The sequence below is a fragment of the Schistosoma mansoni genome, chromosome 6, assembly GCF_000237925.1.
Source record: "Schistosoma mansoni strain Puerto Rico chromosome 6, complete genome".
In the NCBI taxonomy this organism is placed as follows: domain Eukaryota; kingdom Metazoa; phylum Platyhelminthes; class Trematoda; order Strigeidida; family Schistosomatidae; genus Schistosoma; species Schistosoma mansoni.
In genome coordinates, this window is record NC_031500.1 from 4,461,311 (window position 1) to 4,473,109 (window position 11,799).

An 11,799-nucleotide genomic window follows, 5' to 3' on the forward strand; every position below is an offset into this window, starting at 1 on the left:
AACACATCAACTCTGAGATGCAGGTACATCCAGCTGAGAAGTCCAAAATAGAACGAAACGCGCGTCTTTGATTCCACTGCTAGCCACTATCTATCTTTGCTTACAAAGCTTCTTGAAAGATCATTTTGTGAATTTTCCTCACCGGATAAATTTTAGTTTCTCATTATGATGTAACATATTTATCTCGTTGATTATACTTTCAGATGTTATCTTCATTGTACATATGTCTTCCACATAATAACTCGCAGATACCTGTTCCCTTTCTTTTTGTTTCCTGCACTTTTAAAACTTTATTGAAAATTCATAAATATCATCATACAATGAACTAAGCTAACCCGTTAACAATAAAGTATGATGAATGTTTTCGTAGTCGAAGTTTTTTTTAAATACCTAATTATAAGGCTCGATAAACCTCTTTATTCTTACTGTAGTGAACAGGACTAGAGTGGGAACATTAACACCATTGAATGACGGCTCAGTGGCCTAGTGCTTAAGCGCCCGCGCTCGAAACTGATAGGTCCTGGGTTCGAATTTCGCGAGGCGCTAACGTAGATGCGCACTGCTAAGGAGTCCCACAATAGGAGGAAAAGGCCGTCCAGTGCTTCCAGGTTTTCCCTGGTTGTCCAGCTTCAATTGACTCATGATTTCAACTATACAAAATCAATAAAGTCTCCACAAAACCTCCTTCTGATAACAATCGAATGTATTTGAACACAAAATTACAGAATATCTGACTAAAATCTGACAACCATACAGTAAACAGTTAATTTGCAAACTATCAATCAATTATCTAAATTTTGACCCTTCCTTCTGCAAATATTAGTCCATCGTCTCGGATTATTATTGTTCATGCATTTTCATATTAATTGCGTCCCGTTCCCGTTCTTTCGTGATCGATCTTCTACCGAAACACATTCAATGCCTGATCATCGTCATACACTACATATGTGGATGTGAGCAACCTACACCACATTACAATAAAATTGACGAACTCTAGGTTAAATGAAACTATACCCTAAATATCAATATTCAAAGGTTTACCAACACAAACGAAAATGAAGACAATCTTTTAAAAAGAAATGAATGGAATATATAGATCATATACATATATCTAAATAATAGGTTAATCATAATTCGTTGATATTCGTACAATGGTTACTGAAGTATCTGAAGATTTCAATGTACATATTGGGCATTGTTATGATTTGCCCATCAGATCAAAATAGCAACATCATCCAATTTCCGACACTTTTTGAACAATGTAGAAATAGTTCACTAGACAATATAAAAATTAAAAAAAATATCCCGGTTGTTAGTATACAATATGAAACGTATGATCTTACATAAAGTCATAATGTACACAGTTGAGTTAGTTAAACAACTAACCCTATAATCTGGATCCATAATAAGTAAAGTCAGTTGGTTGATTACTACTATAAACAGATTTGAAACTTCAGAAGGGGTTTTGTAGAGGTTTTGTGGAAGCCGGCTCAGTGGTCTATCGGTTAAGTGCTCTGGCGCGAGACTGGTAGGTCCTTGGTTTGAATCTCGCGAGAGCGGGATCGTGGATACGCACTGCTGAGGAGTCCCACACTAGAACAAAATGGGCTGTCTAGTGCTTCCAGGTTTTCAGTGGTGGTCTAACATTGATCGGTTTATGATCTCAATAAAAACCCAACAATCTTCACAACCCATTACTAATTTTTGCAGATAATTCAATGTTCATTACTGTCATACATACACCTTTCATAGGGCATCGGTGATGATAATCATTTCTTCCAAAATCTACCATGATTACTAGTTGGTTTGGTTGACAGCGAAATTGAACATAACATAACACAAGGGGAAAAACATATAATGGGTATAAAAAATGTCATCTTACAAAATTCGATAACACACGGACCTGAAAAAGATTATCAAAAAATGATTTTCTTGTTTGTGGAAAACTTTCTAAACGTTAATTATCAGAGAAGAAGCAGAAAGCTCTTCTCAATGGAATGATCGATATATAAAAGTCAAGTCATCTTGGTAAATCAGATTTGATAAAATGAGAAGAATATCTAAATACCTCCGTAATTTTTTCAACAATTTTAACATTAATGAATAAATATGCGAATGAATAAGCAGAGATGGATAGTGGCTAACAGTGGAATCAAGGACGTGCGTTTCGTCCTATTTGGGACTCGTCACCCCATTGCACAAGCAAGCGGCTGTCAGGATTCAGTAGCTAATTGGATAACGTGATGGCGTTTTAAGCGAAAGGTACTCGGTTGGAGTCCCAGAGTGAATATCAACTCTGAGATCTAGGTACACCCAGTTGACGAGTCCCGAATAGGACGAAACGTGCGTCTTGGGTTCCACTGCTAGCCACTATTCATCTGTGCTTATAATGCTTGTGAATTAGGGCTATATCGGGGCAGCTCGCACAGTATGCACAGTATGCAGTCTTGAGCATCAATGGGAAGATACAAACAAACAATACTAAGTGAAATATGCGGGTGCATTCATGATTATCATAGTTGTATAAAATTGTTAAACGGTGGATTTTCTTCATACATTATGCTTGTTTTAGAAACTATAACAACATAGGATCTATATGACAGTAGTCCTAGATTATGGAAGTAAATAAGACCAATCAAGTAGCCTTGAGTTGTACAAAGAATTTCTAGACATCTTCCAATTGAATTGAAGCTCAACCGTTGCTAGAAATTATCGACTACGCTTCGACAATATACTTTTAGAATGTAAACAAAACGATAGACGTTGTTCTTACTTTTAGTATTGTCAGTAATGATGATCATACGTCAACTACAATCGCACTAACATTATAATCTGTGGCTTTCATCGGTTTCCAAAGAAAAATTGATTAACAATGTGGACATTAGATAATTGATCATGTTGTTATATGACGAAAATATGTCAACTAAAATATTAGGAGTTTTGATACAGTTGAAATGAACGTCATTCATAAGACTTGTCATACAGAAGTCATAGATATTTCCATTCAAAATTACAAACATGCCATTAAGTTTTTTCTAAAAAGGCTGATACCTTGTTGGTTGAAATTACTACATAAATCATTATGTCATAACTTCTCCTGTAGCTCTTCTAGAGTTACTGCCGATCCCGAGCCCAGGTTAAGAAGGAGGCAAGTGCTAACTTGGAACCCTAAAGAAAAACGGGAACGAGGAAGATCAAACAATACACTCCATCGGAAATTGGAAGCAGATATAAAAAGGGATGAATAGCAACTAGAAACAACTAAAAAGGATTGAATAGGACAAAGATAGATGAAGAATGCTAGTGGGTGGTCTATTTTCCTCAGTGAAGAGTAATGGACGTTAGTAAGTAAGTAAGTAACATTAAGTCACAGTTTAAGAATAAAGCACTACAAATCTTATTCATCAATTTATTTCACCTAAATTAAAATAAAAATGAAGTATTCATTTATAACACGGAAGATATAATGAAGTTGATATGATAACCTGACCATTCTTCAAGAGAACTCTTGAAACGTATCCTAATTGAATTATCATTAAACAAATTAATTATTAATGAGTGTACTTACGCATTAGCGGTTGGTTCAAAACCTTAAATATTTGTAAAGCATACAACAATATATACAATGGTGTTTACAGCTTTTATAAACATACTTTATTTGGAAAAGTTAACTACTTTGTAACTATCATAAAAACGCACAGTACAATCCTGTCGAATTGCTTATGATTTAGTTGTATTATAATTACTTACTTACTTTCTTGATGTAATGTGTTCTTTGGTCTTCCTCTTGTCCTTTGACCTTCAGGATTCCATAGGAGGGCTTGCCATGTGACACAGTTGGGTGATCTCCTCAATTTGTGTCCTATCCACTTCCAGTGCTTCATCCTGAATTCTTTCACCACTGAGATCTGGTTTGTCCTCTCTCACAGTAGGTTGTTGCAGATAGTGTCTGGTCAACGGATCCGAAGTATTTTGCGTAGACCACTATTAAAAAAACACGTTGATCTTCTGTATGATGGCTTTCGTAGTTCTCCAAGTTTCTGCCCCATACAGTAGAACTGTCTTGACATTGGTATTAAAAATTCTGATCTTGATGTTGGTTGACAGACAGTTGTTTTGAGTTCCAGATGTTCCTCAGTTGTAAATATGCTGCTCCTTCTTTGCCGATCCGCGTCTTCGATAATATATATATGATAATAAGGCCATTACAATGAAAATACGTGCATTTTCGGTATTCAAACTAAAATGTTCTAAACATATTCAATAGACTTTTTCCTTGTTTGGAATCAAACTCATAGTGTTTCTAAGAGAATTAGATCTTTATTTTAGAGAGTCAATATTATCATATAGACAACAACTTGTACTCTTCACTAGGTGAGCTACTAGATTACATAAAATACTTTGGAGAAGTATTCACTTGCTGTTGTTTACTTGTATCTTCCCATTGTTATTTTGGATAGACAATATCGAGGCAGTCCGCACAGGATGCACATATGCCAACAAGAGACTGATCAATTGCAGCCCTAAATAACTATAGGAGGATTCAAACAAACAATACTAAGTGAATTTTAACTTCACCCCATTGCACAAGCAAGTAGCTATCAGGAATCAGTAGCTGAGTGGATAACGCGATGGCGTTTGAAGCGAAAGGTACTGTGTTCGAGTCATGGAGTGAACACCACCTCTGAGTTGTATATACATGCAGCTGAGGAGTCCCAAATACGACTAAACGCGCGTGCTGGATTCCACTGCTAGCCACTATCGATCTTAGTTTTTAATAAATCTTTAATACAGTCACTTATCAATCAACCTGTTACTGTTTTACGGAAAAACATTTTTCTTTTTAAAGATATCAAAAACTTAAAGTGAATAATTCATTTCTTATCTGGTAAATAGTATGAAACAAATGAACATAAAGAAGATCTCGTTTCCATCAATTGAATATAGAAGGACAATAATCATTGTTAGAAATGTCTAAATAACCAAAACTTCTGATTGATTTTAACAGATACAACATAACAGAGGGAATGAATGATGAAGATCTGTAATTCAGTTGGATGATTTTGATAGAGTTTTATTCTCGGATTTGGATGGTTTTGTCGTGAGGTTTTCATCTTTTTTCTAAACGGCATCATCAACACAAGCTTCAGGTATAAGTGAAGAATACAACAATCAAACATACTAATACGATACATGTTCTTAAGATCATTCTTAATAGATTATAATTATTATCAGTTTCATTTATGTACCTGATGGTGGAAATAAAACTGCGACTAGAATTAAAAAGAAAATAGATATGTATTGTAAATCATTTAAATTATTATCAGAAGGGGATTTGTGGAGATTTAGTATATACATAGTTGAAAGCATGAGTCGATTGAAGCTAGAACGGTTGCTCAACTTCGTGGATTGGTTAAAGTTAAACATAAACATCATCGAATGCCGGCTCAGTGGTCTATCGGTTAACTGCTCTGGCGCGAGACTGGTAGGTCCTGAGTTCGAATCTCGCAAGGCGAGGTCGTGAATGCGTACTGCTGAGGAGTCCCACAATAGGACGAAACGGTCTTCCAGTGCTTCCAGGTTTTCGACGGTGGTCTAGCTTCAATTGACGCACGCTTCCAACTATGAAAATCATTTAAATAACTAATAACAATCATTGAATGAGTTTTATTAAAAATTAAAACTGATAATGCAGTGAACGAGAACACAATTGGGGGCGGGCCAATCAAATGTATTATAATATAAAATTATAGAATATCTTAGTATGATCTGAGAACTATACTGATATGTTTGATGCTATTACGAGTTCACTTTACTCGGTGAACAGAACGAAGGTCAATCACACAGTGACACGATAAGCTATTCTAATCCGTTGTCCCCAGCCCTGCTAACTAGATCAAAAGGTCTTGATGAGGCGTAGAAGAATGTATTCTACAATCACCCAGAAAATATGAGGTCACTAAGCACACAATGAAGCTTATTTATACAATAATAGAAACACCCTTGTGAGAGCCACAAACTAACGTACTAGAAAAATCCGTCAACCAATGACAGTCAAGGACTCACGAGTATGGAATGTAAGCTGTAGATCAACTAAGCGTTTTTTGGCGCGAAAACATAAAATTCAAATTTTCAGAATAAAATTACAAAATTAGGACCTTTTCCATTTGAGTTCTGGGGATTTAACATTCCCAACACATACAGTGAATAGTTCATTTTCAAAATGCTAATCGATCGTCTCAAACTTCATTGTTCTTTCGTCTCCACACGAATCATTCTTTGCCCTCGTTCTCTTTCTTTGATCTTCTTAACCTTCTGCCACCAGACATTTCACTTACGATTGATGATACATACTACTTATATCTATTGACATCAGTAACACACATCAAAATAGTAAATATTCTTCATTTTTTATCACAGTTTCAATTTGAATGACTTAAAATAATAACTGATTACTTAGAATACAAATGGTCATCAAATGTCGATATCATATTGTTAACAAACTACAGAAATACTTACGTTGTACACGTTCTGAAATATAAACCATGATATAAACTGTTTAGTAAATTGAGAAAGTAATAGTTTCTTAACAAACAATTATATTCAGTTATAATTATATAGATAGACGAACAATCCTTTTGTTACACATGTAGTTTAAAAGTTGAGTTCATGAGTCAGTTGAAGCTAGACTACTATGAAAAACTTGGAAGCACTGGACGGCCGTTTCGTCCTATTGTGATACTACTAAGAAGTTCTTTTATTTGTAATTGCGGTAATCAAATGACGTGTAGGTTTTGTGCAGACTACCGTGATGTTGTCCTTCGATGTAACATATATTGGAAGAAGACTTCTGCTAGAATAGAAACTTCTTTCGCTTGATCCAGATTGAGACTAAGGCAAATTATAATAATTGCCGCTAACTGTATCATAAAATCGCCTTTAACATTGGCTGTAATATTCGCAGATGTTACTGAAGCTTCAGCTGTTCAGTGGTATGAGTATAGTAGGGATGTGTGCGCAACAAAAATGACAAGCTTAAACATTCGGAGTACATACAAACAATATTGAAGCCATGTGTTCGAGGCTGAGAGAGTTTTCGCAACCTTATCATGGCTCCGGAGGCGAACTATAATGGAGCCATATGGATGAGTCCCTTTACTGTATGCATTACGATCTTAGGACCTTTGGAACTATTTCTAATCCGGACAAGTTTTTGAACCATGTGAAAGAAATTGTATCCACTTAATTCTTTGGTTTTGTATAATATATTTTTACTTCATACCGACTGTCTACTGATTGGCAGATATTTGCCAAGGTCGCTTAAGATTCGTTCAAATGTCGTCCATAAATTATAGTCTCGCCGCTTTTTTGATAGTACCTCTTGAAAATATTGCATAGAATATATGCTTTAAATAGCCCACTGTTTACAGAATTTCAGGTAAACAACTACGCATAACAACCTCCTTTTTAAACAATCATGTAAATTCATTATACAAGTCTTCATATGACTTTAATTTATTTCTATATATTCACTATGATTTGGAAAGACTGATCTTATCAATTCACTAAGTATTGTTTGTTTGAATCTTCCCATTGATGTTTTAGGACTGCAACTGGTCAGTCTCTAATGATTGATTACTTATTTTATACATGTTCTAAACCATACATACAATGAGAAGATTCAATCAAAACAATATTAAGTGAATTTAAACTTCACCCCAGTGCACAAGCAAGTGGCTATCAGGACTCAGTGGCCGAGTGGATAACGCGATGGCGTTTGAAGCGAGGGTACTGGGTTCGAGTCCCAGAGTGAACATCAACTCTGAAATGTAGATACATCCAGCTGACGAGTCCCAAATGGGACGAAACGTGCGTCCTGGTTTCTACTACTAGCCACTATCCATCTTTGCTTACCATGATGTTATTAATGTTAAACGAAGTTCATTTGCAAAAGTTCACATATCGATGTGAAAGTTTCAAGTTTCCAGAAGGTGATGACTCTTTTAATCTCTAGAGCTAAAAAACGTTTTATATGATGATCACAAAAAAAATTCTTATTTCGTATCCATCCTTAAAAAAAAGATATTTTGATATTGAGTTATATCTAGATAACTGTTTCGATGCACAGAACATATGTGAATAAAGATAACCGAAAGTTTTAAAGTCAAGATCATTAAATGAACTATTTATAAATCACAGATTTTTCATTACAAAGCAACTTTAGTTACACAACCAATAAAAACCAGAGGCACTAGACATCTTTAATTCTTTACAAAGAAATCACAAGCACTTTGCACTCGTGAATCGTCACACGGGATAGAAGCCATCATCTTAGAAGAGCAGTTAACTTCTAGACCACCAAGTCGACAACACATGATGTACATGTATGAATGCAATTAATTATCTACCATATATCATTCTATAATGTAAACTACGAAAATCCTTAAATTTCCAAATAAGAAAAGGAAACTTGTTGAAATACTTTGTGCTAAGAATTCTATAATGTACCAAAAATATACTTACTTATTTACGCTTGTTATCCCTCGTGAAGGAACATAGGCCTCACATCAGCATTCTCCATCCAACACTGTACTGGACAATCCTTTCCAGTTCTTTCCAGTTAACATTCATCATTTTCATATCTGCTCCCATTTCCCGTCGCATTGTGTTCTTTGGTTTTCTTCTATTCCGCTTTCCTTCAGGATTCAAAGTTATCGCTTGTCTCGTGATGCAGTTTGGTAATTTCCTCAATGTATGTCTGATCCACTTCCAACGTCTTTTCCTAATTACCTCTTCAGTTGCAAGCCGGTTTGTTCTCTCCCACAGAAGGCTGTTGCCGATAGTATCCGGTCAGTGAATGTTCAGTATTTTGCATAGACAACTGTTTATAAGTACTTGTACATTGTAGTAGTAGTTCTCCACGTTTCAGCTCTGTACATTAGGACTGTCTTGACGTTCGTATTGAAGATTCTCACTTTGAAGTTACTTGACAGTTGTTTTGAGTTTATTTGTTTTTCAATTGTAGAAATGCTGCCCTTGCTTTGTCAATCCTCGCCTTTACATCTGCATCAGATCCTCCTTGTTCATCAATGATGCTTTCTAAATACGTGAATGTTTCTATATCTTCCAGAGTTCCTCTATCAAGTGTGACTGAGTTAGTGTTCTTCGTGTTGTATTTGAGAATCTTACTTTTTCCTCTGTTTATGTTGAAGCCTATCGATGCGAATGCTGCCACTGCATTGGTTGTCTTCGTCTATATTTGTTCGTAGAAAACTAACTCGCTTGAAAAAAAAAACAATAACCACCAGGAATATAATATTGAATAAAGCCATTAGTAGTAAAACTTTTGTTCTTGGAGGACACTTACGAATCTCAAAGATCATAATTATTGTAAATATAAGTAACAAACAGTTTTGAAACTTCATTAATACTTCGTTTTAACATACAATGTTAATAAAATTTCATTCTCCTTCATGTATTTATAAATAGATGAATAAATCTATTCAAGTAGTTTAATGTATTCATAAACAAATTGTTCTCATTTTTTTGTTTCTATGTGCTCAATTGTGTAAACACCTACACATGTATCACTGTGCTTTGAACTAAATAACCATAACAATTTATTAGAAGTTATAAACTTCAAGTATATGCAATGACTCTTAAATTTAAAAAGAAAATCAGAAGCACTTTTTGTGGAGGTAAGTCCTGCGTTCGAATTTCGCGAGGCAAGATTGTGGATGCACAGTGCTTAGGAGTCCCATACTAGGACGAAACGGCCGTCTAGTGCTTTCAGGTTTTCAATGGTGGTCAAGCTTCAATTAACTCATGTTTTCAAAGATAAATCTTTTTTTTAAAAATTGAAAATATTATTTCATTTTTAAATATTGAATATTTAACTCAACTATCCAAATATTCACCACACACCTTGGTAACTGCCTTCAGAACTCTTTGCAATTCAGCAAAGTCTTTTCTCAAAAGCACTGGAAAGAATAATGGAGAACAGTAAAGGATAATAGGTAATATGCATGAATTAACAAATTATAAGAGCAAATCTCGAGTGATTCCGAAAGCATTCAGCCCCTTTATGTAGTAAGTCAAACGGAAAACTACCTTCGATAACAGCAAAACATGAGAAGACTAAGAGAGATCAGAGGGAAAGGTAACCTTCGACACTGTGTTTATAAAAGAGTCTCGAATAGCCCAAACATTATGGGATTCCAACATGGTGTTTAGGTGTTATTCATGTCTCAGGCTAAAGTTAACAGCTTGATATTTATATGGATTACGTTAGAGGCCATTACCAACAGACCACCATTCAATACAAGACAAAAACTCGTTCATTTCTGTGATTTGTAAAGAGGTAAGACACTAACACCGTTGAATGCCGGCTGGCTCAGTAGTCTAGAGGTTAAGCGTTCGCGCGCGACACCGATAGGTCCTGATTTCTAAGTAAAATATGATCAAACTTCAATTATGAAAAAAGATGGATAGTGGCTAATAGTGGATTCCAGGACGCGTGTTTCATCCTATTTGGGACTCGTCAGCTGGATCTACTTGTATCTCAGAGTTGATGTTCACTCTAGGACTCGAACCCACTATTGTTCGCTTCAAACTTCATCACGTTATCTACCTAGCTACTGAGTCCAAAGTCCTAAACATCAATGAGAAGATTCAACCAAAGTGAATACCAAGTGAATTTAAACTTCAATTGTATATTTAATGAAGTAATATTTAAACTAGATATGAATTCAATCATTAAAAAAAAACTATGATTGAACTAATACAAAACAGTAAACATTACACAATCATTGGTAATTGACTGAATACTTTAAGTATTACCAATCTCTATTTGAATAACTTTACTACCTAGAAAGACAATTTCATTCATCTATTTATAACAAATAAAGAATACAAATGATCAGTTTACGGATGGATATATATGATGAATGGTATGTAGGTGTTTATTAATGAAATTGTATGATATACAGTAGAAAATTTAGTTCGTTGGATATATACTACTTATTTTTTGTTTTGTTTTTCTCTTTCTTTTTGGCAAATAAAGATGACAATGAATATAAAATCATTTACTATATTGATATTTATCATAATTTTATTAATAAAGAAATGTAAGTAGTATATAAACACTTTATGTCATTTAATGATTGATTACTTATTGTATACAAGTTGTAAACCATATATTGAATAAATTCACTTGGTATTATAAGCAAAGATGGATAATGGCTAGCAATGGAATCCAGTTTGACGCGCATTTCGTCCTATTTGGGACTTGTCAGCTGGATGTACCTACATCTGAGTTGATGTTCACTCTGGGACTCGAACCCAGTACCCTCGCTTCAAACGTCATCACGTTATCCACTCAGCTACTGAGTCCTGATAGCCACTTGCTTGTGCACTGGGGTGAAGTTTAAATTCACTTAATATTGTTTTGATTGAATCTTCTCATTGACCAAAACAATACCAAATGATTTTGAAACTTCACCCCATTGCACAAGCTAGTGGCTATCAAGACTCAGTAGCCAAGTGGATAAGATGATGGCGTTTCAAGCGAAGAATACTGACTTGGAGTCTCAGAGTGAACATCAACTCTGAGATGCAGGTACATCCAACTGACGAGTCCTAAATAGGACGAAATGAGCATCCTGGATTCCACTGATAGTCATTATTCATCTTTGATTATAATTTTGATATTGTTGTGAGCGATAAGCATAAAATAAAGAATAATGACTTAATGTTTAATAAAATCCTTTTTCTTCTATGATTTTAGCTGATCCAAGGTAA

General features: G+C 34.9%; 1 non-coding gene across 1 annotated transcript; it reads left to right on the top strand.

Moving 5' to 3' along the window:
• Positions 1-7,747: 7,747 nt before the first annotated feature.
• On the top strand, positions 7,748-7,813 carry Smp_tRNA_02082_Gln_TTG.1.1. The gene has a single exon. It is a non-coding gene (tRNA).
• The last annotated feature ends 3,986 nt before the right edge of the window (positions 7,814-11,799 follow it).